Here is a 25,741-nt window from a genome sequence, read left to right on the forward strand (position 1 = left end):
GGGGACAGGGATGCGGCGGCCGTCGATGTGAGGCTCAAGGCCTCTGGGAGAAACGCGAGTGAACCCTTAGGAAGGCAGGTGGCCCATGGATGGACACCAGAAGTGAGGGCTACCCCTCAAACCGTCCTGAGGGGCCCGGGCACAGGAGATGGGAACGTCTGGGCTCAGACTGAGCACCTGGTGGTGAGGTGGTCGTGGGGTCCCCAGCCTGTGCCTGGAGCTGCCGACTGGGGTCCACACCACCTGCAAGGAGCTCTATGGGGGTGTCTCCACAGGATGAGGGCTGATGACACGTCTGGGGCCTGGAGTCCAGGACTGCACCCACGGGAAGGGCCCACAGGCCTCTGCGCCTGGGCAAGTGTGGTGACCCCCAGAGCCCGGACACGCTCCCCAGCCGCGCCCCACACTCCGCCACGGCAGATGCGCCCCAACACCACCATCCACGTGCGCACACCCTCCATCACCTGGTCCCGGGGCTTTTGGAATAACAGGGCAGGACTCCAGGTACACGTCAGAACAGCTTTTATTGAAGTCGAGGTGTGCGCGCCGCGGCCTCCCCCACCCCGGCCCATGGCTCAGGGCCCCCGGAGTCGCCTGCTGGGCGTGGGGCGGCCCTCCCGTGGGGACGTGTCGCTGGGCTCCTCAGGGAAGGCAGTAGGTTGTATAGTTATCTTCCGAGGGGGCAACATCACTGCCCTGAAACCACACAACCTACTACCTCACCCCGCCGGTGCCCGGGGGTGCGGGAGGGTCCGCTGTCCCGCCACTGCCCCACGCCCAGGCCCGGCCCCTGCCTGGTGGTGGGTGGCCACGGGAGCCAAGCTGCAAGGCCGGGCAGGCGCGGGGCAGGAGGGACAATGCAGGCAGCACAGACGGTGCAGCCCAGCCCGTCCACCTGCACGTCGTGGGTGGGGGAGCTCGTGTCCCCGAGGGCCGCAGAGCGCCACACAAGCCCCCCTCCCTTCCCGCCTGGAATGGTGAGCGGCGAGGGGTGGGGCAGCCTCAGCCCCCTCTCCAGCGGAGGGGCCGTCACTGACCAGAGGCCTGACGCCGAGCTGGGCGGGCCGGTGAGGACGCCGGGGGGCGTGCTGAGGTTCCCCGGGGGTCTCCCTGGGGGCCTGTCCTGCCACCCCAGCCTCGTCCTCTGGGCCCACGCCGCTCCCCCTGGTGCCCACTGCCGGCCACAGGGATGGAGCTGCGGACACAGTCCAGACGCAGGGGGCGGGAGGGCGGGGAGGGGAGGCAGGCGGCAAAAACTGCGCCACCGGCCCCCGGCTCTCCATGCAGTGCAGGGGGACGGAAGGGTCAACTGCGAGCCGTCCCCTGCTCCGGATGCTTCATACAGTATCGTCTCCAATCCTCATTTGTCCCCATTTCACAGATGAGGAAAATGAAGCCCAGAGAGGTCAAAGCACCTGCCCAAGATCACACAGCAAGTGGAAGGTAGGCCTGCAGACCTACTGCCTGGCAGCCCCCACCCCACCCCAGCAAGGCTGCTGCCCGTCCCCAGCCTGCCCGTCCCCTCCCCAGCCAGGGTCCTGGACGCTGTCCATCGGCGATATTACAGCCACTTCAGGAAAGACAGTAGATTGTATAGTTAACCCATAGCAGGGCAGAGCCCCAAACTATACAACCTACTACCTCACCCCAAAGGGCCGTTAGTCGTGGCGCAGGGACGGACTCCGTGGCTTCCAGAGGCGCCTCCTGGAGGCGGGCCCGGGTGCTGCGGGGAATGGGGGCCGGGGGCCGGGGACTGGGGACGGGCCGGCTGGGTGCTAAGGGCTTGGGGATCCCGGCAGACGGGTGGGCAGGGCCCCTGGGACTACAGACGCCCCAGAGCAGCCACGCAGAGGGGGCACACAGAAAACCACCAACCCGAGGGAAAGAGAGAGAGGGGAGAGAGACGGAGGGAGGGAGGGGACAGGAGTGGCCATAATGTTCCCAAGGGACATCTGCACTGGTGACACTGGGAGGAAGGCCATCATTTGTTGGAATGCATGTCACACAGGTGCTGTAAGTGACCCCCCCTCGGCCGCCCACCCTCCCCCTCTCCGCTGCCCCAAGAAACCTGCTCCCTCCACCCACTGGACAGGTGGGGACGCCCTCCCCATGGGCTCTGGTCAGTCTGGTCTTGCCATGCAGGGTGACCTGAGCTGTCCCCACCTCGGGAGAGGCCCCAGGATGCTGTTCTTCCTTTTAGACAAGGAAGCTGGCTCCCCTGGGGAGGGCAGCTGGGGCAGAGCTGGAGGCCCTGGAGGGCTCTGCACTCCGTGCCCGAGGGCACAGTCAGCCTGGATCAGCGTCACCACGGCCACCGCCTTCCTGGGGGCCCCTGAGGCGAGTGCTACGGTCAACCCATCTTAGACGTGAGCACACCGGGGCACGGAGAGGTAACATCGCCTTCGCAGGGTCACACGGCCGACAGGTGGCAGGGCGGAGGTTAGAACATCCTGCTTTCCGCCCGGGGAATGGTACGAGCGCTCTGAGCTCTCCAACCCCCAGATCGCCTTCTACACCCTCCCCTCCCGCAGGCAGGCTGCCTCCTCTGGGCAGGCCTCAGGCTGGGCTGGGCTGTGCGGTCCTCACATTCCTCGTGAAGCTGAGAGCACTGACCCCGCTCCACAGTGAGCAAATAGGCTGAGATTAGTGGGCTGGAAGGGGGGGGGGGGGTCCCTGGCCCCCTGCCGGGCTGGGGGGGTTGCTCTTGGGCTCTGCTGGGCTTGGCCTTGCCCTGGCCTGCAGAGGGAGGTCTCATGCGCAGCCCCATATGCAGGGGCAGCTACCACTCCTTGGACGGGGCCTGGGCGTCCTGGAGGCCACCCGACCCTGTGGGGTGACTGGCTGCCGTGAGCCTCCTGTTGCTGGGGAGAAAAAGAGGCTAAGGACCTGGCTCCCGGCCCAGGGCCCCCCCTGAATGTCTCAAAGGACTCTGGGGGAGGGGCCCTAAGCACGGCCCCTGGGCTTTAGACTTAGCCACTGAGACCCCAATGCCTCAGGCTGTAGGGAACCCCTGATGGTGACTGCTGGCCCCCTGCAGGCCAAGGGCGACACGAGGCAGGGGAGCCCAGCAGGCAGACCTGGCTGCAAAACCAGGCTGGTCTCCTTGCTTGCATCCCTGGGCACATCTTACGCCCTTGCGGGCCTGGACGTCCTCACGGAGATGTGGGGTCAGTGCGGGAGCTGCCCCTCGGGGCGTCTGGGTAGCACCAGGCCGCCCTTAGCCGGAGCTGGAATCCACGTGCGTGGGACTACGCAGACTCCGACACCCCCTGCCGTCCCCTAGGCCCGGGCTTTAGCTCCTGAGCCTGCAGGGCTAACCCCAGGAGGGTTCTGGTTGCAGCCCCAGCCGGGAGGCAGAGACTGCACACCGGGCCAGCCCATGCGCTGGGACCCCAGGGGCGGGGCGACAAAGGGAGACACACATCCTGGTCCACCCTGGCTGTCCCCACAAGCACCCCCTCCCGTGGCCTCCAGCCCGGCCTGGGAGAAGCCCACATGACTTGGTTTCCTCCATTTGGCCTTTGTTCCTGCTCAGGCTGGACCCACCTTGCGGCATCTCGGGTGGATGACAGGTGGCCTGGGTGCGTTAGGGCTGCACTCGAGGCTGGTTCCCGGCTGGGCAGAGAGAAGGGGCTGCCTCCAGGACTGCTGGCCCCCAAGGGCCCTCGAGGCAAGGTGAGCCCAAGGGCAGCAGGTGCACCGGGCGAAGAGCCCCAGGGACAGGCGAGTCCTTGTGGTGCCGAGCGGGACTGGGCTGAGCGCTCCTCTTCCATCCAGACTCCCTGCAACAGACCACGGCTCCTTCAGGCCACGTCCGGGCACGGGGGAGGCCAGAGAGAACCGTGAAAGGTGACGGGGTCACGAGGGCAGCATGGGCACCGTGGGCCTCAGCTGAGGGAGTATGCTGCAGAGCCACAGGAAGGAGCGGTGCGGCTGCCGGGGGGCAGGTACTCCCTGGGCAAAGGTGTGGCGGCGGGACCACCAGATCCCCATCTAAGGGCCCCCACGCCTGATGGCAGGACCTGGAGGTGCACGGGAGGGACACAGCTCTGACCACGTCCCTCCTCGAGTGAGGACAGCAGGAGGGGGAGCAGGGGTGCCGGAGGCCATCCTGCGAGGCACCCGGGTGCGCACCCACACGGAGGCTGGGGCGGCAGGCCTGTGTCCTGTGGGATGACAGGGCGAGAGCTCCCACAGGCTCAGGCTGGGCCGGCCAGCGCGGGGCGGGCGGAGGGGGGGCCCTGCGGGGTGAAGCCCACCCGGGCCCAGAGCCCTGCCCCAACACGCACGTGCTGTGAGGAAGGCCCACCACGGACAGAAGCTTCTTGACCTGTTCGGGATTCAGGAAAAGAGTAACAGGCGTCAGGTTTGGGAGAGAGGCAGCCATGCCAGAGCTCGGACCACTGCCCCGGGCCTCCTCCCCGGACGCCCCCTGCCAGCCCGCGCATCCGCATCCCTGAGCAGCCTCTCGCCAGGGACACACTCCCTGCAATGGCCCGGAGAGGGGCCTCTGTGGCCACCCTGAGCTGGACAATTCTGGCTCAAAGACCACTGAGACCCAGGCCTTATCGCTGAATGGTCAGGGCTACTGACATTCCTGGGCTGGGTGGCAAGCACCATGTCAGGCTCGCACAGACGCCCTGGGGCCTGAAGTCGGTGGGACCCAAGAGGGAGGAGCTGAGGTCCCCGCTTTACAGAAGAGGCTCTGGCCAGGCTGAGGCTCCTGCCCCGTGACAGGCGAGGCCTGGGATCCTCCCGAGAGCAGACATCCTGAGGAAGGGGCTCCCGAGACCCGCCCTGAGGCCTCAGCCAGGGCTTGCTTGACGGCTCACCATCCCACCTGGCTCTGGCCCATTCCAGCCGGATGACCGGGCAGGACTGGCATGAGGGAGGGGAGCACACAGATATGAGGACACAGATATGAGACAAGCACACGGCCAGACCGCCGACCACCTGGAGGGCACGGAAGCTGAGCCCGAGAGGCTGCCCTCAGAGCCAGATCCCCCAGGCCCGCACCTCTGCTTCTTCCCACCCAGTCCCTGCCCAGTCCCGGCTCCCCTAGGCCAGCCTCCCGGAGCAGAAAAATGCCCAGTGCAGGCCGCCTCTGACCCTCCCCGGCCCATCTGTCTTTGTTTGTCCTCTGCTGGGGCGCCCGCCCCCAGCTGTTCTAGCTGCATGCCCACGAGGGCCCTGTCTCCTGTCCGTGTGGGCCTCTCCGGAAGCCGAGAGAGGCCCCCCAGGGGAATCCCAGCTCTGCCCCAGCTCTGGGGCCAGCTGTCCTCTCGGGGGCCCCAGGCCTCCTGTCTGGAAGAGCCAGCCCTGTGGCAGGTGGTGGGGCAGGGGGGAGAGGTGCCCGGCAGCCGTGATGGCATTCTTCTCTCCCGAGATCTGCTGGGCCTCCCTGCCCCACAGTCCCAGGGGTCACCATGGGCCTCGGCCTGGGGGGACGGCCGGACTCCTGAGACAGACCAGAGGGACCCTTCCCAGTCGGCCCGGATGAGGCCTGGCAGCGGGGGGCCGGCAACGCACCATGAAAGGGGCTCCCTGAGCAGGGCTGCTGGGCAGTGAGCAATCGGCGGTCGCCCCACCAGCCGCCAGCTGCCAGCACCAGCCCACCCGGTCCCGCGGCGTCTGCCTGCGGGCAGGGTGCTGGGCAGGGCCGGGTGGGAGGAGCCAGGCCAGCCAGGGACAGGTGTGTGGGAGGCCTTCGTGGGCAGGTGGCCCTTTCAGGGCTGGGCGGATGTCTGGAGCGAGTGAGGCAGACAGACAGTGTCACCCCGCAGTCACCTCGGGCTTGGCTCGGGGCCACCGAGAGCCGGGAACCCCCCCATGGCCACCCGCCCCCCCGCGCCGCCCCGATTAGGTTTCTCCCCATAAAGCGGCCAGTGTTTCTGCTCGGCAAGCCGTGCCAACAATGGAGTCTGGGAAAAAGACGCGGGGGTGGCATCCGGGGGCCCGGGCGGGGGTGGGTCTCCCTGCAAACACGGCCCATCGAGTTAAGGAGATGGCAGTCTGATCAACCTGGGCCGGGGCAGGGGGCCGTGTGCCCACCACGGCCGGGAATTGGGGAGGCCGGCCAGACCCGCACCTAGGCCACGCCACTTCTGGGACACCAAACTCAGCATTCAAGGCAAATATTTTAAAGTAAAATTCTTAAAAATGAAGGCAAAACCGTCCATGATATACAAACATCCACCCCGCAGACAGAGCGGACCGGCTTACTGACTTCTCCTTTTGCCTCAGGCTCTGGCAGCCCAGGGAGTGCACGGCCCAGGGGCCTCACCGCCCCCAACAGCACACCCTGGAGACGGAGCGGCAAAACCGGGTCTGGAATCCAAATTTCCCTGACGCTAGGCTCTTTCCACAGCCCCGCGTCCCTCTGGGCGGCACAAGCCTCGCAGGTGGGGAAGAGGCACCTCCAGACAGGAGCCCCCACCCCAGCCCCATGGGTCTGCACAGACCCCAGCCCTCCTTCCGTCTCCGGGCGCCGGAACGTTCGCTTGTTCGCACCCTCCCTGTCAGGCAGCCCCCGCCCCCCAGATGGGCACCTCAGAAGCCTGCGTCCTGCTCTAGCTCCCTGCCTTCCTGTGCCCTGAGACCTGCAGGCGGACACGGTGCAGGCAGCCGGCACTCAGCGGAGGCTGGACGGTCAACGCCACGGACGTGGGAGTTTGGAGGCCCACAAAAGTAACATTTGGCAGCCCTTGGGAAGCCAGGGGGCAGGCGCTGGGCAAGGGGGGCTGGCCGGCTCTGCAGACACACTGCATCCACAGGGGCCACTGGCACGGGGAGGAGGGGCCAGCTGGCTCTGAGGTCCACCAGGTCATGGTTCTGAGCCCCGCTCTGGCTCCAGGCAGTGATGAGCCTTGGGCAAGTCAGCACCTCTGGCCTCAGCTGCCCGCTCTGGCTAGTGGGACAAGGATGCCAGGGCCTTCCGGAAGAAGGTCAAGGGGCCTCTGTGCCCGGAGAAAGGGTGTCAGTGGGGAGAGCGGGTCTTCACCACTCCAGGGTTTGCTTGGACTCCAAAGGCAGAAGCAAGGACGCAGAGCCCTCTCTGATCCTGTGGGTGTCTCCAGGCGGTGTTAGTCATTAGGCAACAGTGTTAACCTCAAAGGCGCACATTTGTCTGAAAGGTTCTCCGTTCAACCTACAGTCTGGGTCACAAGGTGAGGAGCAGGAGTAAGGGAGGGGACCGGATGCACACCTATCATTAAAAATGCCCAGCACGAAAGCCCACCCCGCGGCAGCCCCAGCTGGGACAGTCCCCTCCGAGACAGTCATTCTGCTGTGGGGCTCTGTGTCCCCCAAGAGGTACTGGGTCTGGCCTGGCGCGTGGCCACCATCCTGTCCCACAGGCTTTCCCCAGAGGAAGCCAGGGCATGAGTAAACCTCACTTCATGGTGACGGAATGTTCTCTCTGGGAACCACAAGGAGAGAGCTTCTGGGAAGGGCCTTGGGGCAGCGTCCAGCAACCCTCCCAGCCTGAAGGGCTTGGCTGGGCCACAGATGTCTGGGGAAGGCCTCATGCAGCTCCCGAGGCCCTACCCTGCCACACACGCGCTGTATCTGGGTGTCTGTCCCTTGACAGTGCGGGACTGACCCTCAGCCACACAGAGAACACAGGTCGGGCCGGGCCCCCAGGTCGGCCTGGCATTACTCCACGCTGCCTGAGAAACAGCGTCAGCCCCTTTAAAATGCACTCGCCTCAAATACCACGCCCCGCTTCTGTACAAGGACATTTCCATGCAGTTCCTCTAGGAGGTACGCTGCCCTTTGAGGGCCTCATGGCTGGACACCGCGGGCAGGCGCTGATGCCTGGCAGGCTGGCTGCTCCCTTCCACCTGCCGAGGCCGGTGTGGCACGGTGGCCCACAGCAAACGGCCCAGCGCTGGCTCCAGAGACATTGGCGTCTCCTCCGTGTGGCTCCCCAGGCCCCACGGCCGAGAATCCCCGGATGCTGAGCAGCCTGCTTCTTGCGTGACCGTGTCCCCCCCGTAATGTGCTACCCCTGATCCGCTGCGCACTGTCCGAGCCGTGGGCTTGTTAATGCTGAGCACAGAGCAAGAGGCACAGAAGGAGGCCCCTGATGCCCGGTTGCTCCCAGCTCCGGAAAGATGCTCTTCAGGGTAGCCGAGATCTAGGGGATGTGGGTCCCACAGAAGACAGGACCGTGTAGGGCCTGGGCTGGGCCAGAATGGGCTCAGCCCAGCTTTGTGCAATGAAGAATCTCAGCTGGCTCAGGCGCCATGGGAAGCCCGGCTGCAGAGCGGCACCCTAGTCTTTTGGCACGGACCTCACCTCCTCCAGGAAGCCCCCTGTCCCAGCTTCCTGAGGACAGCCAGGACCTGCGTCCAGACCGGAAACCTGACCAACCACCAGGAGCCCAGGGCCCAGCCCAAGGCCCAGCCAGGGAGCTCAGAGGCTCCCCAGGCAGGTGAGGGTGTGGGATGGTGAGTGGAGAGCTGAGCATGCTGCTCCTCTCCCCAGCGTGGCCTAGAAAAGACCCGGCCCTGTCATGGCGAGTCTGGGGAGCCCACCCCTACCCACTCGGGCAAGCGTCATTTCTAGAACCGTCCATGCCGGCCCCGTGGCTGCCAAGGACTCCCTCCAGGAGCATGGCTTTAATTATAGCTCTTCTGGGCTCTGCTTCGCAGCATCTCCGTCTGCTCGTCAGGGAAGTCTGGGGGGCGGCGAGGGGGCCGACCAGGCTGGGTGAAGGGCCGGGGTTCCCGGACGGCCTTGCCAAGACGTGAGCTGGTGCCAAGCCCAGGGCAGCCGCGGCCAAGGCCGGGCTGGGGCGGGGGCTGGTGCTGGGCTCCGTCCAGGCCACTCGGGGCAGGCGGGCGGGCAGTGGTCTCCCTCCCTCCTCCCCTGCCGGGCCACCCGCTCGCCTGCCTGCCTCACACACAAAATGGCGGAGGGCTGCAGCGGCCATTTTGTGCAGCCCCAGGAAGACAAAGGCAGCCGGCCGCCGGGGGCAGGAAGGAGGAATGTCCACTCTGGAAGCGTGGCCGCCTGTCCTGTGTGGAGGCCCAGGAGGGCCTGGCCAGAGAGAGGGGGGCAGGCGGTGCCCTCTCTGGAAACTTCTTCCTCCTGCCCGGGCCCCTGGCCTCCCTGAGCTGCCAGAGGCGCCCTCACCCCTTCGAGGGGCTCTGGGTGGTCCTGGGGACGAGCCCTTGCCCGGGGCAGTGGCAAGGATGCCCTCCCGCCTTACAGAGGGGGCGGCCCAGCTCGAGGCGGTGACATGGAGAGGCAGGCGTGAACATATAGGCTCCTGGCCTCCCAGGCCCGGGCTCCTTCTGGATGAAAATCCTCCTCTGCCCCCGACCCTCAAAGGCTGGTCTTTGCTTGCCTGGCGCGGGGTGGCCTCTGACCAGATGGCCCGAGGGCTGCCCTGCATTCCAGGGACATCCCGGCCCACCCCAGCCGGGGTCCAGGCTGGCAGCTTCACCCTGCCCACTGCCGGCGGGTACAGGGACAGGCCATGCCAGGGCAGCACCAGGGCGACACCAGCAAGACCAGCTCCGTGGATGTGTGGCCGCGTCCCCCCCCCACCGAGCTCCTGCAGCACCTGCCTCATGGGGGCCCCAAGCCGGCCACAGCTCACACCCCGAGGCTCCCGAGCTGCGTCTGTCTGGTGACAGCCCAACCCCTTGTTTGTGGCCCTCTGGGGGCACACGGAGCTGCCCCGGCAAATACCTGCTGGACCGAGAGCCTCTCTGGAGCAGAGCCTGCTAGGCAGCAGGTACACCCCAAGAGCTCGCATCTTTCTGACTCTGCCCTGCCCGTGGGGTCTCCCTATCTTTACCAGGTCTCACGCAGAACCCCAAACGTATGGCAGAGACAAGCAGGACTACTCTGGGGGCCACGGGGCCAGCCCCAGGCCCCCCGCCCTGTCGGCGCAGAGTGAAAACCTAAGACCAGCAGACCGAGGCCCAGGGGCTCGCCGTGCCGTGGCTCTGACTGAGGCCGGCGGGGGGCCCTCAAAGGGCACTGGGACGGGGAGACGCGGCTGACGCAGGGGGGCAGAGCCCGGGCCCTGCGCTCTGATGGGGACGGGCTGATCCAGAGCCAGGGGCCGGGCCCGGGTCAAGAACCAGGGGAGTGGGATTGGGAGGGAAGCCCCATGCCTCTCCTACAGGGGGGTGCTGCCATGGCGGCGGTGTGGAGGGCAGGTGCCATGGTCCCTGTTGCTTGTGCGACCACAGTTGTCCTGACAACCTGCCGAGCGTGAACAAGGTGCTGTCTTCACGGAGGACACGGAGGACCTCTCCCGAGAGCCCCCATTCAAATCCCCATTTGCCCAATGTTGCTGCCAACGTGTGCACCACCACTGGGCACATGCGCCCCGTCGGAAACGGGGCAAACGCCAACACCCCACACCGGCCACGCGCCAGGCACCAACCTGAGTCCGTCGCAGCGAGTGCCCCCGTCCGCCCCCATTACAGCCTGATCCGCAAAGGAGGAAGGAGCACAGAGAGGCTAAGGTACTTGCCCACACTCACACAGCCAAGACAGGCGTCCCCCTCCTCCCCTGTGTTTTAGGCACGAGTGAACAGAAACCCACAGACGTCTCCATTTACCGAGCCAGGTCACGCCGCTGCTAAGGAGGACCAGACCCCTCTGTACTAGGCGACCCCAGGAAGCCCCATGTCTGAGACACTCACTTTCTCTTCCGCAAGGTGACAACAGGGGTGTTCTGGCTTCCCAGTCCTCCAAGGCCGGCCAGGCTCGGTGGGTATGGTGTTCTTGGAGAAGAGCAGCTCAGACGCAGCCGTGCTGGGGCAGGGACCTCCGGCTGCTGAGCAGAGTGCGAGCCTGTGTTCTCCCACCACAGCTGGCCTGTTGGCCTTCCGGCTCCGTAACAACTGGGCAACAAGGCCTCCAACCAGGGAGATGTCTGAGGCCAAGCACCCCACCGAGCCCAGACCGCGGAGCCCAGAGAGCAGCCCCGGGCATTCCCAGCTGCACTGGGTCTGGGAGCCGCTTGCTTTCACTCCAGCGGGAAGAACCCTCTAGCTCACCCTGGGCACCACTGCACGGAGGGCCTGAGCTGGAGGCCCTGTCCCCAGCCTCCTGCCCGCAACCCGGGGAGACGGTCTCTTAGGATCCCGTAGACTGACCCCTCAGCGAGGCCACACGGCCCTGGAATCCAGAAGCAGTTCTACGTCTAAGCCGGCTGGGGCCAGGCCCCTGCTCTGCTGCTGCTGGTTGCTTGGTGGTCTCTGGGGCTGGCCCCTGGACCTCCCCGAGCCTCTGCCCCCCACGGCACCCACCCAGCAGGGCTGTCAGCAACAGCGATGGCTCTTATGGGAGGGGCGTCCAGCTCAGGGCCTGGCACAGTAACGGGACCCGAATCGAAAGTGGCTTTGTCCGATGCAGCTCACAGGGCAGGCTCTCCTTGCAACCCGTCCCCAGAGGGTTTTCTCGTCACATCTCTCCTCCGCTTCAGGGTTAACCACCCCCAGCCAGAGCGCTGCTCAGAACCGAGAAGTAAGCACTGAAGGAAGCCCGTCATTCTGCATTTTGTCAATATTTGTACTGGGACCAGAAGATCAAATGCGAGGTATTTTTAAGGCCCTAATTTCTATCTGGGTAAACAAAGGCTATCTGGACATTTAGCATTAGAATAAATTTCTGCGCCTCCTCGGCCGTGGGCACCAGACACGGGCCGGCCCTCGAGCAGGCAGAGTGGTTCCTCAGCATGGTTCTCCCTGCGGTGTCAGGCCCGTCCGCACCAACTTCTGAAGAAGAGGGCAGCCCGTCTGTCCGCAGGAACCCAGGGTTCTGGGGCAGGGCAGGGCCAAGTCCCTTCAGGGAACAAGCCAGAGCTGGGTGCTGAGCAGAGGTGCGTGGCTCCTGCCCGTACTGGGTGTGGGGGAGGCACCAGGGGCTCAGTGCGGGGGAAGGCACTAGAGACGGAGGGAGCCTCCCGTGCCCAGACTTCTCCCCATCCTGGGCCAAGTCTGGGCAGACTTCAGGGAGAACAATACCGAGTCAGTTCAAGAACAAATCCCACCAACCGAGTCACTGTCCCCCATAAACCTTTGGCACCTCCCAGCTCAGCATCCTAAAGGCAGCTCTTGGACCACAGGTGAGGCCAGAGTTGAGCTCTTCCCAGCCCCCAGCCTCCATTTCTAGCAGAACAGAATGGAGATGATGAGCCCCACCTTGCTGGTAGTCCTGGGGCTGCAGGAGGGCGTGTGCGCACGCAAGAGGGGAGGCCCTCCCCTCTGGCCCTGAACATGTCCTCACCCCTGCCCCGACGGCTGTATGGTCATCCTGGTGACTACTCAGGCTCAGGATGAGCATAGAATAAGCACCGACTGCATGCATTGGCCTGCGTGCATTCCGTCCACTGCACAGTATGGGGGAATACGGGTCCTGCCCTGAGAGAGCCCACTCCCCCAGGCCTGTCCTTCTCCACCCAGGTCATTCCCCACATGTCCTGGGTCTCAGCTGCTGTGCATGGGCCCCACCGCCCTGGCCCAGGAGCCCTTCTGGCCTCCCAGGTGGGCTGGCCCTGCCTCCTTGGACCTCCGCCTGTGTTCCTGGGGACACACCCTTGTGGCTCCCTGCATGTCTGTCAGGGCTTGGGGTCACAGGACCCAGGTACACGTTCTGGTGCCCGAGCCTGCATGAGGAACGTACCTCCGAGGGCGTGGGTTTCATGGGGACCCCGGAGGCTACCACAGCTGCCAGTGGGACGCTGGGGGATTTCACAGTGGATGCCCAGGAAAGCACCTGGACTAGATGGCCTTGGGCAGAGCCCAGCAGGCCCTGGGGACATCTGGGACCAGCTGCACCCTCAGGCCCCGTTTCCCCAGCGACAGCTCCCCACAGCTTCCCGTCGCTCTGCTCTGTGTCTCCTCTCTCCCCGTGCCCTGCCCTGCTTTCTCTCTGCCTCCACTCTGTTCGTCCCCTTCCTCTGTTATCCCCCCTCCAGGTCCCCCTTCCCCTCTGCCCCACGTCCTCTGGGGGCCTCCCCCTCTCCCCACCCATGTTCCACCCCACCACGGGCACCGGCTGGCGCACGCTCCGCGCGCAGACACAAAAGCCCTGGGGGCAATGTCTGCAGAGTCTTGCGGGCAAGCTGGACCTGTGAACACACGGGCCCCAGATGGCAGAGGGTTCCTGAGCCCAGACACAACAGCCTGGGGTCCTCTCCACATGGACCTGGGAGGCAGGCCTGCCCCTGGCCATGGCAACAGCGGGGGAGGGGGGGTGGCGCCTGTCTGGCCCACACGGCCCCGCGGACTCCCCAGGAGGCCAGACTCAGCCAAGTGGGCCCTACAGCCTGCCCTGTGGGCCGGCTCTCAGGGGAGGAGCAGGGTGTGGGCAAGGAGTGTTCTGGGCATGACCGGCTCCCGCCAGGGCCACAGGGTGGCTGGGCTAGGGAGCGGCGGGCCGAGGACCTTCTCACCTGCTGAGCCCCTGAGCTCTGGCCACTCCACAGACACTTCGGACCGTCCCCAGCAGCTGGCCCAAGCCCTCCCACCACGGACCCCCGAGACAGATGGCTCCTTGCAGAAGGAGCTTCACTCAACTTCTGTGCGGAAGGGAGCCAGAAAGATGGGCCCGAGTCCAGCTTCCTGGGGCAAGAGACCTGGGCAAGCCCCTGACTTCTGGCAGACCTTGGTCCCTCGGGCACAGAAAGAGGCCAGTGGCAGGTCAGGGCTGAGGCAGGAGCAGACCCAGCTGAGCCCGCCCAGCTCCTCAGTCCTCCACAAGCCGTGTGTGTGCGTGTGTGTGCGTGTCCCACTTCAGACAGGCCCAGACCAGGGTGGTACCTGAGGGGAGGGGGGAGCCCTGACTTTCAAGGTTCAAAACGCGGCACTGACCTGAGGGAGGCAGAGTTGCAGGGGTCACCTGCAGAACGAGGAGGCAGGAAGAAGGCGTGAGTCCTGGAAGGAGAGAGATGCTGTGTAAGTCTCGGGAAGGAGAGCCCAGGCACGCAGGTGTGCGGGCCCCGACCCGCATCTGTACCTCCAGCCCCGGCCCACCTGCCCTGACAGCCTGGGAGGCCACCTCAAGGGCCGCAAGGGCCTTGACAGTGCCGCTTCAGTGCGACTTTGTGTCCCAAACCCTGGGAATGACCCCCCGATCCTCGGGGGCACCCGTCTCCAGGGGGCAGCGGCCAGGGCAGGTACACCTGCAGGTGCGTGGCCCCGGGGCCAGAGAGACGCACGTTCAAAATCGGACTCAGCAAGGCCTGACAGCTTGGCCGGGGCCCCTCGCTGCCTCTCTCCACTGGGGTTTGAAGGGCTGGGGAAAATCAGATGACTCAGTGCGGGAAGGGTTCAGCAGGATGAGAGGAACACAGCTGTGCCGAGCGTCAGGGAGTGCCCACCCCCCACCCTCGCCCAGGGCTTCGGGGCGTCCCGTCAGCGCTGCCAACGGTATGCCCCGAATGCCACTTCCTGCAAGGGACAGCCTTTCCTCTTTGCTTTGGCCGCGAGGAGGCTCAGAGCTGAATTTACAAGTCATTACCAGCAACCAGAGACTTCTACGTGATGTGGCTTCTTTTAGGCCTACCTTCGATTCTGCCTTTGCCCTAATTTCCTATTTACTTTTGTCTTTCTGCATTGTCTGTGTTGCTCTAAGCTTTAATATCAATATAAACATACGTATTTTTTATGTTTACATTTATTTATTTACACGGCAAGACATATAGGTAACATATAACCCCTTAGTTCCCGCTCTGCCCGTATGATCAGGGGCAGCTGCGTGTGTAGGCTTCATCTTTCCAAGTAGTGGGTTAGGACTGATCCCAAGCCAGACACCCCCCCCATTTCTTGGCCAGAAGAGGCTCCCTGTTCTGCTCTTATTGGTACCTGGGGGGGGGGGGGGGGGAGTACGTAGGAAGAGGTCTGGACGCCCCTTTTGCAAATGAGAAACAGAATCCCGGGGAGAGGCCATGGCCTCCCCAAGACCACACAGCAGTGAAAGCCACGTAGTTGTGGGACCCAGGGGGTTTGATCTGGGTCTTGGGGCTCAGTCCCCTGCCATGGCGTGGCCATTCCCATGAGCCCTCAGGGTAGTGGCCGCCCCCAGGCCGACTTGGGTATGGAGGCGCTGCCCCGGGACACTGACAGAGAGCCTCGGGCTCTGGAATAGAACCAGGCCGGACCTCTGGCAGGCCCCCCACAGCACCTGCCGTGGGCAGGTAGGCTCCCTGTCCTGTGGCTGTGCAAACAGACCCAGACCACCACACAGAGCTGCTCGGATCTGGAGGTCGGGGTGGAGACCTCTCCCCACTTGGCAGTCTCCCCAAGGCTGTGAAACTCACCCATGGCCACAGCAGGCCTGGGTTCCTGGGGGGCGGAAGCCCTCCTGTCTGCCTCAGAGATGCTGCCGACAAGGCCCCTGGCCACACCAGGCCCCGCGCTGCCTCGACCTACCGTCTCATCTCGCATATTAGCACCAGCACACGTAAAACCTGAAATAACGGGTGTAGGGAACTAGACCCCGCTGAGCTCCAGCGAGGAGAGCAGCGAGAAGAGTGCCAGGGTGGCCCAAACACCTGGAGAGCTGTCTGCTCTCAGTGAAGTATAAAGCACTGTGCTTCTTGGGGGCCCACTGTGTGCAAAGACTTGTGTCCGGTCCCCTGGGCCTCTCACGGAAGCCACACGTGCTCTGGGATTCACGGTGCGTCCCCAACACTCCACCAGGAGCCACTCCTGCCCCGGCCTTCTGGATGAGGAGACTGAGGCTCTGAAGAAGCATGTCCAGGAGGGTGGCTCGCAGCTGGGGGGCTGGGCGTGCCCATCACTTGGCACCACGTAGGTAGGTGGCTGTGACTCGGAGCTCACTCAGCAGAGTCTCTGTGCCAACAACTCAGCCCTCCCAGCCCTCCCTGATTCCATCTGTTTCGAGGAGGCGAATCAGAGTCCTCAGGCTGCAGGGCAGGCCGAGGACTCAGGGAGAGGCAAAGGACCATGGCAGGCCAGGTAACCCTTGCCCTGCACCTCACTCCTGGTCCTGGAGTGGGACCTCAGCCGCCTGCCAGGGACCAGGCTGAATCCCTCAGGAAGGGTGGGCCTGGCTGCCAGCTGGGGCCTGAGGGGCTGGTGCTGGGCTCTTCTGAAAGATGGGCTCACGTTCCCTTCCTGGCCAGGCCGCCCACCTCCCGGGCTGCCTCCCTGCCCTGGCCCAGGGCAAAGACCATCTACCTGGGCTCTGCGGTCCTGGAATGTCTCCCAAAGGCCACGATAGGTCCCGCTTCCTTGGGGGTGCTCTGGGATGAGTCATGTTCTGAAAGACGCAAGGTGACCAAGGAATCAGCTGGGCAGGCCTGGTGGCACATGACCCCGAAAACGGGAGGGGGCTCAGTGTGACCATCCCCTGCCTCTCATTTACCCCACACAACCACCGCAGATGGCAGCCCACAACTCACAGCGGGCAAGGCGCCCAAGTGCCCAGAGGTTACAGACGGCAAGGGAAGCCTTGTCCGACCCCCCGACTCCCAGCCCTGGTCTGGACTCCCACCCAAAACCAAACCCCAACCACTGGCTTCCTTGCGGCCCAGCCATGCATATCTTCCACCCTTGCGGGGATGCCGCCTGAGACAGTCTCTCCCCAGCTCTAGTAGGAGGCTGGGGGTCCCCTGAAATCAGCTCACAGATTCTGTACTGCCTATCCCCCCAGGGCTGGCAGGTCTGCGGCACAGACCAGCTCCTATGCAGCTGGGGGCACCCTGGCTCAGCACAGCGCCCGGGATGACGGGGAAGTGCCCCCGCTCTTGGAATGATGTGTCTATCTGGGACCCAGAGAGTGTAGACCTGACTGTGGTCTTTTCCCAATGAGCCCGTCAGAGGACACCCCAGGACCAACTGAGCAGGACACTAGGACCTGGGGGGGCCCTGAGAGCACTCGGCCCAGGGTGACTCAGACAGAGGCCAGGCTCTTGCCCCTGCCCCGCCTCCAGCTCAGGCTTGCATCCGGGGTCCAGGCTCCCCCAAAGCAGGGCTGGCTCTCTGTCCGTGAGGACGGAACGGCAGACCCAGGCCCAACTCATCACAGAGAGGAGCCGGGCTGGGCCTCAGCCAGAGCCACTCTGCCTCTGCCCCAGGCTGAGTGTGAGTGGGTGGACAGGATGGCAGGGTTCCAGCTTCCACACCCTCCTCCCCTGCCCTTTCTGAGTATTCCCAGCTTCCGGAACATGCCCACACAAGCTGGGAGGCTCCCACAGGCCCCCCAGTGCAAGAATGAGGCTGCTCTGTCCCCCCAGAAGTGCAACCTTCCCCAGACCCCATCACTGAGCAGGTCCCACCCAGAGCAGGAGCCACTGGGGCCAAGAGTGACCAGTTGCCACTAATTGGCTTGTAGCCCTCCCCCTCAGGCACAGGCCCCTGACAGTGGGGATCATGGGACTCATAAGGCCCTCAGAGGCCGGAGGGGACCTGCTGGTGGGCTTCCAAGGCTGTGCTTGGACTCCCAGCCCTAAAATGTTGGGTGGAACCCCAACACCACCCCTGAAGCTGGGGACCTACAGGAATTTGTGAGCCCGATGCCCTCTGCACGCAGCATGGACTCAGGACCACGAGTCAGCCAGCTCTGGGTTCTAATCCTGTTTCCCTATCTCTCCTGGCCTAGAGCCTCTCTTAGCCTTAGTTTCCCTAGCTGCAGGATGGGGCTTCTGGGCTGCAGCACCTCACTGCCCTGTTTTATAGGGGGGGAGCACCCCCGAGATGGGACCGCCCTGAGGCAGCACAGCCCTTGCCTCGCCGGCCAGGATGCCCTCCCTGCCTCTCCTCCCAGCAGGATGGAGCCCCGGCATGCACCGCTGTTTAAGGACCCCGGGCCCATCTGCCTGCGCCTGTAAGATGGGCAGGTTAGGAAGTCCCTCGAGCTGGGGTATCTCTGATACCCCAACCTGGAGCTGATGAGACAGCGCCCTGGGGCTCGCCTAGGAAAGAACCCCAAAACAGCACAGGGGAGCCAATGGAGCACGCACCCACTCCTCCCTCTGGACCGAGAACACAGCCTGGTTGGGGCTCACAGAGGACCGCTTCCATGGGCCGCACACTGTGGTACCCACAGGCCCGGCAGGCGAGGCCCCCTTTGTGCATAAACAGCCCTATTCAATATCACTAGTCGATGTCAGCAGAGATCAGGCTTCCGGGGAGCCGGAGGAGGTGAAAACAGGACAAGGCCACCCCGTGCCTGCTCTGGACACAGGGGTGTGGAAATTCTGTCCTGACAGGTGAGCAGAGCTTCAGCTGCGGGAACAGGCTTGGCTCTGGGATCCTGGCCCAATTCCTGTACGACACAGGAGCCACACGTGGCCGTGGCTGAAAACTCACAAGGACGGCTGCCCAGGGTGGGTGATGTGAAGCCCGGATGCCCCTTCCAACTTCAGAGCAGCACTGAGAGAATGCTCTCCCCCGGGACACTCTGTTGCTCCCATATCCTTGCGCCCACTCTCCTGGTGACGGCACAGAACAGCCAGGTTAAGTGTCCACTGGGCACTGGTGCACAGAGGCATTCACTCTGCCTCCTTCCAGTCGCTGCGTGCTGAGCCACACAACCATCGCGTGGCCTGCCCTCAGAGCCCTTCCAGATCCTGTGAGTGCGTCGTCCCCTGTTGGGGCTGCCTGAGCCTCCTGCAGCTGTCCTCCCTCAAGAGGCCAGCCCACATGGTGTGGGGGTGGGAAGGGAGGCCGGGGCCCGTCTCAGGGTCACTAATGAACTTGGGCCCCCGCGTCCCAGAGGTCACGAGGCAGGCTGGGGGAAGCACGGGAAGCTGGCCAGACCCACGGCCTCTGCTTGCTGTGCGGGCTCCAGGCACAAGACCGCCCTCTCCTGCCTTCCCTCCTGTGATGTGCATCTCATGTGTGCCTGGCCTCCCAGAGCTGTGGTGGGCACTGCCGGTGACAAAAGTCCACGTCCCAAGCGCAGGGCTGGCTCACGATGATGCCTACCACTGCTCTCAGGGCTGGGCCCCCGCTCCCTCTCAGAGTCCGTGCCCCACGGTGTGGTCACTTGGACGACAGGGTCAGCCCGGGCCATCTTGGCAGCTTCCCCGTACCGCCCCCGCCCATGCAGTTCTGTCCTCTGGAAGGCTTTGGCACAATGAGGCTGGTGTTTCAATGGTCAGAACCAACCCTGGGCCCCGGCAGGATGTCTCAGAGCTCAATCCCCACCTTGCCCAGGCCCACGAGTAGCCTGGTCTCCACAATATTCCTGTGCCTATCTGCAGGGTAGTCCAGGGGCCACTGAGGTCCCATTTCAGCTCTGGACAAGCCCCTCCACCGGGGCCTCAGGCTCCCAGTCTGTTACACCGGGACGGTGACACCTACCTCCTCAAATTTACACGCAAGGTTAGAGTTGATACCCGCTGCACACGCAGGCCACATGAGGCTCACTGGACTGCACGCCCACTGCCGCCTCCCTGGGGTACTCTGAGGACGTGTAAGAACCCACCCTGGGCCTTTATCCTGGAGAAATTCCTCCTCTACCTCTTATCTTACCAGGGACTAAGTCTCCGGGGCCTGGGGTATGAGTGGACATCGTGGGGCAGGAGCTCGGAGCCCTCAGTAGGAACCCTGATGTTGGCCAAGCTTCAGGACCCAGAGCCATGGGAGCATGGACCCCCAGAGCACTCCGCCTGCCTTGTCTAGACTTCTCTTCGGCATTAAACTTGGCCTTCTCCAAGGTCATGTGTGGGAGAAACGTCCTACAAACTGGAAAGAGCCAGTTGCTAATGAATCATGCACAGAGCTCACCCTCGATTTATGTGCAGAAATGCCCTGCGGAGGACCGAGGCCTGGCCCTGGGGTCGTGCTCTGTCGGACACCCAAGGCCTCAGGTACCCAAGACGGGTCGGGAGGCATCAGCAGTAGGCCGTGAGCTTGTGGGCAGCCACGTCCTCCAGCCAGAGTGCCAGATGCACAAGCCAGGGGTGCATCCCCAGCTCGGCTGCTTCATTTGGGTCAACACGGCCCCAGCAGGGACTCAAGGAGCCGGGACTTGGGGAGCAGCTGACATGATAGGCACAGGCCAGTTCAAATCCCCAAGGACGCAACATCCAGTGGCAGGGCCACCAGCCCCGGGCAGGAGCCTAGGCTGCAGAGCCCAGGCTGAAGAGAATCTCCTGGGTTGAGTGGCCTTCAGGACCCTGGCCTCTCTGAGCCCCAGTTTTGTATCAAGAAGCAGCCATTCTCACCTACTGGACAAAGCTGACATCATGAACACAAAAATGAACACACTCCCACCGGCTTGGCCCGCACACACAGTAGGTGCTCTCGACAGCCAGTGGCCGACGCCATGCAAGTTACCAACTCAGGGCCAGAAAAGCGCGTCACCGGTGGCCAGAGGTGCGTCCGTTCACACACCCGCCTTGAGCCCTACCAGGTCGGGGGGCACCACAAGGGACGTCCATACCTCTAACAGCAAAGGAACAGGCCCCAGCGCCAACTGACAACAGGGCTCCTGGTCTCCATGGACGGACATCACCTCTAGACATCAGACTCCCAACACTTGGGACGCGAATGGAGACATCACGGTGGGCCCGGCCCCAAAGTGGCAGCATCACCCCCACCATCGGCCCGGAGGGGCCTCAATGTGCTCCCCACTCTCAGGGGTCCCCTTTGCCCCCCACATCTCCTCTGCTCCTTTTAAAGGGCCCAGACGCGCCCTGGTGATGGTGCTGCCCTCAGGGCAACACCCCGCGCCTTCCGCCAACGGCTCTCCTTCTGGGGGGAGAACGTGCAGTGAGGATTTGGGTGGGTCAGGGTCACTCTGGCTGGGTGGTTAGTTTTGTGATTTAAAGGAGTTTTTCCTCATTCAGCAAGGTCCGGACAAACGAGAAAAGGAGAAAAAGGCAGCCAACAGTCCCCCTCTGCTGAGCCCAGCCCGCGGCAGACTCCCCTCCCAGGAGGGGCTCCCACACGCACCACGGCGGCTGGCCACAGACTTCCGTGGCCCCCACCGGCCGTGTCCGCTGAGCGGCCATGCAATATCCCGTCAGACAGCTTTGTCACAAGTATCTGACCCAGACACCCCACCCCGGACAGCGGCCGGCCGCCTCGTTGCTCTCCTCCGGAGATACATTAGGATGCGCACTTCTGGCTTTATGCATAGCTCTTTCCCCTTTCCCAGGGGAGACCCCGCTCAAAGCCCAGGAGCACTTTCACACACCTGAGGCAGCCGCCCCAAGCTGGTCCCTCGGAACCTTCCGGAGACCCACCAAATGTCGGAGGTGGGGAAATGGAGGCTCAGAGTTGGGGAGGGAGTGGGCCGAGATCACACAGCAGGCCAACGGCAGAGCCGGGGAGGGACCGAGGCCCCTGCCCGCTGGTCAGGCGTCATCGCCCCGAGCACACTTTTCAAAAGGCCTCAGTGGAAGCTGCCTCAGACTTGTCCATCACAAACCCGTGAAGATGAACGACGGGAGAGAAGAGGGGTGTGGTGGGTGCTACAGAGGGGCTGGGCAGCCCACTGCCAGGGGACGGGAAGCAAGAGGGCTTTGGAGTTTGTGAGGACTTGCTGGAGGAGGAGGACCCCCATAAGCCACAACATGGTAGCAGGGCCGTGCAGAAAGTTCATGAACAGGAAATGTCTGACCTAAATTAACAGAATGTGCCACTATTCACCAATGACATCGGATGGGCCGAGAGAGTCCACCTTTCACACCCACTGAGCTGAGGGGAAAAGGCCCCAGAGCCTTCCAAGGCACCTCTCACAGCTGGTCTTCCCAACCGAACCCCAGCCCCAAAGCAGCAGCCATGGTTTTCCCGTGGCCTGGAGTTACCTGGCGTCCTCTGTCCGTGGGCCGCAGATGCTCAGGGCTCAGGCCTGTCCATCGGGCACTGCCACGCTGTCCCCGATGAGGTGGGCTCACAAGCCCCTCGGGTTAGTCCTAAAAGGGAACATATTGGTGGAGGTAATAAAGTAAGCTCTGTCCCCTTGTTTCTCCGAGCATCATGGCCAGGTGACGTGGCCAGCCTGGTGGCGCAGGCCGCCGCACTGAGTGCAAGGTTCACAGCCTTCCCTTCTTCTGTTTCAGCCTTGGGATTCTGTTTCATTCATTCATGAAACATTCCCCCAAGAGCCCGCCCTGGGCCAGGCTGGTGATTCTGGCCGGTCCTTCTGGAGATGCTCAGTCTTCCAGGGCAGACACGTGCCGTGAACTGAGCCGTGGGCAGGTGGGGAGCAGGGAGGGCCTCCAGGAGGAGGTGATGCTGGGCTGCAGTCTAGAGAAGTGGGAGGATGGCAACATGCAGGGGGCAGAGCAGGCTGTTGGGAGCCTCTCGAGCCCCAGGAAGGGGAGACTGGACTTCCGCCTGGAGCTGGACGGGAGCCCCACAGGGTGGAGGTCAGGGCAGAGGTTTGCGTGGTGGTCACACGTCCCTGGATGGGCGAGACTCGGACATGCTGAGGAGGGGGGCGGCAGGGAGGGGGGCCAGCGATGACCCTCAGGTCAGCAGCTGGGGGACAGCCCCCAGGAATTATAGGGGGGCGGGAGGGGACAGCTGTGGTCATAGTGGAGGAAATCCCCTAGCAGGGGCTGCCCACAGTCGGGCCCCAAACGGCGCAGTGTCCAGGCGGCCCACCGCGGCCAGCCACGGCCTCTCTTGCGCCCTGGCCAACGTGGCGAGCCGCGTCCTCATTTCGTTTTAGAGCGCACCCCGATCCCAAGCCAGAGAAACGCGCCTCCTTACTTCTGCCTGACGCCATGGCCCCGGCCCCCCCTTCTGGGGCACCAAGAATGAGAGGTGCTGCCTCCACCCTGACCATCAGCATTCTAATGGGCCGGCCAGTCTGGCTGGGGCTCGTCCGTGAAGAATCTGTGCGGGGGGCTCAGCCTCCCGGCTGGCAGCCTGTCAGTGTCCCGCAAGGCTGCCCCAGATAGCAGACGTCAGGGCTCGGCACACAGAGGGGCTCTGTCCCCAGGACACAAAGCAGAGCTCGGGTGCTGGGCGGCGCCCGCTGGCCTCACGACCTCCCCCACCAGCGGGTCTCTGGGGGCACAGGGGGACCGAGACAGGAGGGGCGGTGGAGACCGGAGGAGCCGGCCTGCCCGCCATAAATCACCACGCCAGGCTTTATAATTATCTGGGCACTTAAGCTCCTCTTTATTCTCTTCCCCCTTTCCCTGGGGAAATTTCCTTCATTTCCTACATTACCCCGGTCTCCCCGCATGTCTAAATCAACCTGGGCCACGTCACCACCTACTCGTCTGAGCCAGCTCCCTCGGCCTACTTTCACTGGGGAGGGTGGACTGGAAGGCAAGAAGGAGCCATCGCTCAAACCCAAGTTCCCTCCCCGCCCAGGGCAGAAAGCTGAAAATGCCACCGCGCCCGTCCTTCGAGCTGTGGCGGCGAGCATGTCCCCGGTGTCTGGTGTCTGTCGGCTGCCGCTTCCCGCCCCCGGGATCTGTCGGCGAACCCGGGGGGCGGTGGGCTTCCCCGGGACGCAGGCCCGAGGTTGAGTGGGGTCCCAGATGAAGAAGAGGAAATGCCACTGCACCGGCTACCCTGGGCTTTTCAGCAGCCGTTCCAGGTGACCTTGACAAACAGCCTTCCCTGGGGCCAGGCTGGGCCAGCGTCACCCCGCCAGAGTCTGGGGCAACCTGGAAGGTGCAGCCTGTTTCGTTCGTGGTGAGGATTCTGCCGTGGGAGCGGTTCTGACGCCACCATCTACCGTTTGTCCAGCCCAACCCCAAATCTCACCTAATTCCCACGTGCCTGCAGGCCTGTGTTACTCTCCCCATTTCACAGATGAGAACACTGAGGCCCAGGGAGGAAAGCAATCTGCCCGAAGGCCTGCCACTCCCGAGGTTCTGCTCCTTGCATGTAAGCTGGAAAGGGCCCCCGTAGGGCAATGGCAGGGCCCAGCAGAAGGCAGGTCGTGCATGAGCCCTCAAAGGGTCCCCCGTCATCTCCAGTAAAACTCCCACCTCCTCAGAGGTGGAGGGAGGGCAGCACCTCGGCCAGGGCATCAGGCTGGGGCCAGGGGCCGCTGCTGTAGACCAGCCCTGGGCAAGCATTTCAAAGTCAACAAGCCGCAAGGCTCTCCCAGGCCTCCCTCCCAGGGGGATGAGCCAGCCGGGTTTTTTTAAATCTGGATCTCATTTTCTGCCCACATTTCTGACCTCCGGAAGCCTCTTGGGTAGTTTTCCAGAGCCCTCTGGATCCTGTCACGGGCACGTTTCATGCCTCTGCTCACCGAATCACAGCCAGGGCGCTGGGCACCCCACAGATGCCAGGTGGGGCCTGCGGGCACAGCTGCCCGGGCCTTCCCAAGCCCTGGGCCCACGGGCTCCAACTGGCTCTCCGACAGCCATCTCCGGTCAAATTCCAGGACTCCTTCCCTTAAAAAAAAAAAAAAAAAAATCCCTCTTTGAAAACAAACAAAAATCCCAGCACTGTGAACCTGAGAGATTTGGCTTTGCCTCAGCTGCATTTTCTGTTTTGTCCTGTCCTGTTTGGCACGGCAAGCACCTGGAGAAGCCGTGCATCCCTCTCATTCTGCAGATGGGTAAACTGAGGCCCAGACAGAGGAAGGGGCTTACCGAAAGCACCCCCCCCCCAGTGATTCTATGGCCCAGCCGGAATGGAGCTGGGGGCGCCCCTCAGCAGCTGCTCATTCTGGGGGAGAAGGGCCGGGGTCTGAGCCCACAGTGGGGTTAAGGTAAGAGCAGTCACGGCCCTGGGCCAGCCCCTGGGCTCGGGGCAACGCAGGCCCCTAGGGCCCTCGCTCCACCCAGGTGCTCCCGGCCCCGTGGCCCGGAAGGCTGGTGCGCAGTACATGCAAAAGAAACCTCGGGGCAGGGGGAGCCTTGAACTTCGGGGGCAGAGCTCAAGGAAAGCAGGCTGGCTCTAATGGAAACCAGTCAGCGGGCCAAATGCAGCAGGAACCCCCCCCCCCCAGCGGTTTCCATGGGGACGGAGCCCGGGAGGTGGAGCTCTGGCTCGGGCTGCAGCAGCAGATGTGGCCTGTGCAGGGCTGGCGTGGGGCGGCGGGAGGGGCGGCGCTGCGCCTGGCAGCGGGGCCCGGAGACGTGGCAGGCCCCGGGCTGGAGGTAAGAACGAGCCCGGGGCTGTGGGTCCGCCGCCTCTGGGAGGCTTCCTGCATCCCTCAGGCGGGCACTGGGTACTCCTGGCTAACTTTCTGCTCCCCAGCCAGCACCACCAGGCCTGGGGCCGGGCCTCCTAGAGGGCGCCCGTGTTCGCTAAGTGAGGTCCCCAGGCCTGTGAGTGGGGGGCAGACACGACCGCCTGGCACAGCTCTAGCCCTCTAGCAGAGGACCCAGTACTCAACAAGGTCTGCCTGGTCCAGTCACTGGATGGTGCTGTCCGTCTCCTCCTGGACCCCAAGCCAGGGCCTGCCCATAGCAGGCTCCCAGCCCTTCTGAGAGGCGCCCTCGAGGATCACATGAGCTCTGAGCAACGCTGGGACACGAGCGCCAGAGAGGGAACCCCATGGACGGACAGGGCACGGTTTCTCGAACATGACATGGCCCTGCTCACCTGCAGAGCTGGTCACATGCAGTTACCCTGGCCTCTACATGGCACCCCAGCACCTCTGTCCTGCCCTGAGCTGAGGGCTCCCCTCTCCAGCTGAGACCCTTGCCTCGGAGCAGACCTCACAGGGGCCGACGACCTCGCGCGCCTGGCCGATCCACCTTGTGCACCTTAGCACAAGGCACGAGCATCTCCACGAGAAAGGGGTCCAGGCCCATCAGATACAACCAGCCCCCACGAGAAGAGCCTGCAAAAAACCCCAGCTCGTCATC

General features: G+C 63.9%; 1 long non-coding RNA gene across 2 annotated transcripts in view; it reads right to left on the bottom strand.

Annotated features, from left to right (window-relative positions):
* Positions 1-505: 505 nt before the first annotated feature.
* Positions 506-25,741, bottom strand: part of LOC129045728 (uncharacterized) — a 69,941-nt gene continuing 44,705 nt past the window's right edge. For both annotated transcript variants that reach the window (XR_010411269.1, XR_008505862.2), the window contains one exon: positions 506-24,311. This is a non-coding gene — a long non-coding RNA (uncharacterized LOC129045728). The remainder of the gene's footprint in view (positions 24,312-25,741) is intronic.

This window comes from Mirounga angustirostris, unplaced genomic scaffold, assembly GCF_029215605.1.
Source record: "Mirounga angustirostris isolate CCGP_5_RB_7025 unplaced genomic scaffold, mMirAng1.0.hap1 SCAF_5, whole genome shotgun sequence".
Taxonomy (NCBI): Eukaryota; Metazoa; Chordata; class Mammalia; order Carnivora; family Phocidae; genus Mirounga; species Mirounga angustirostris.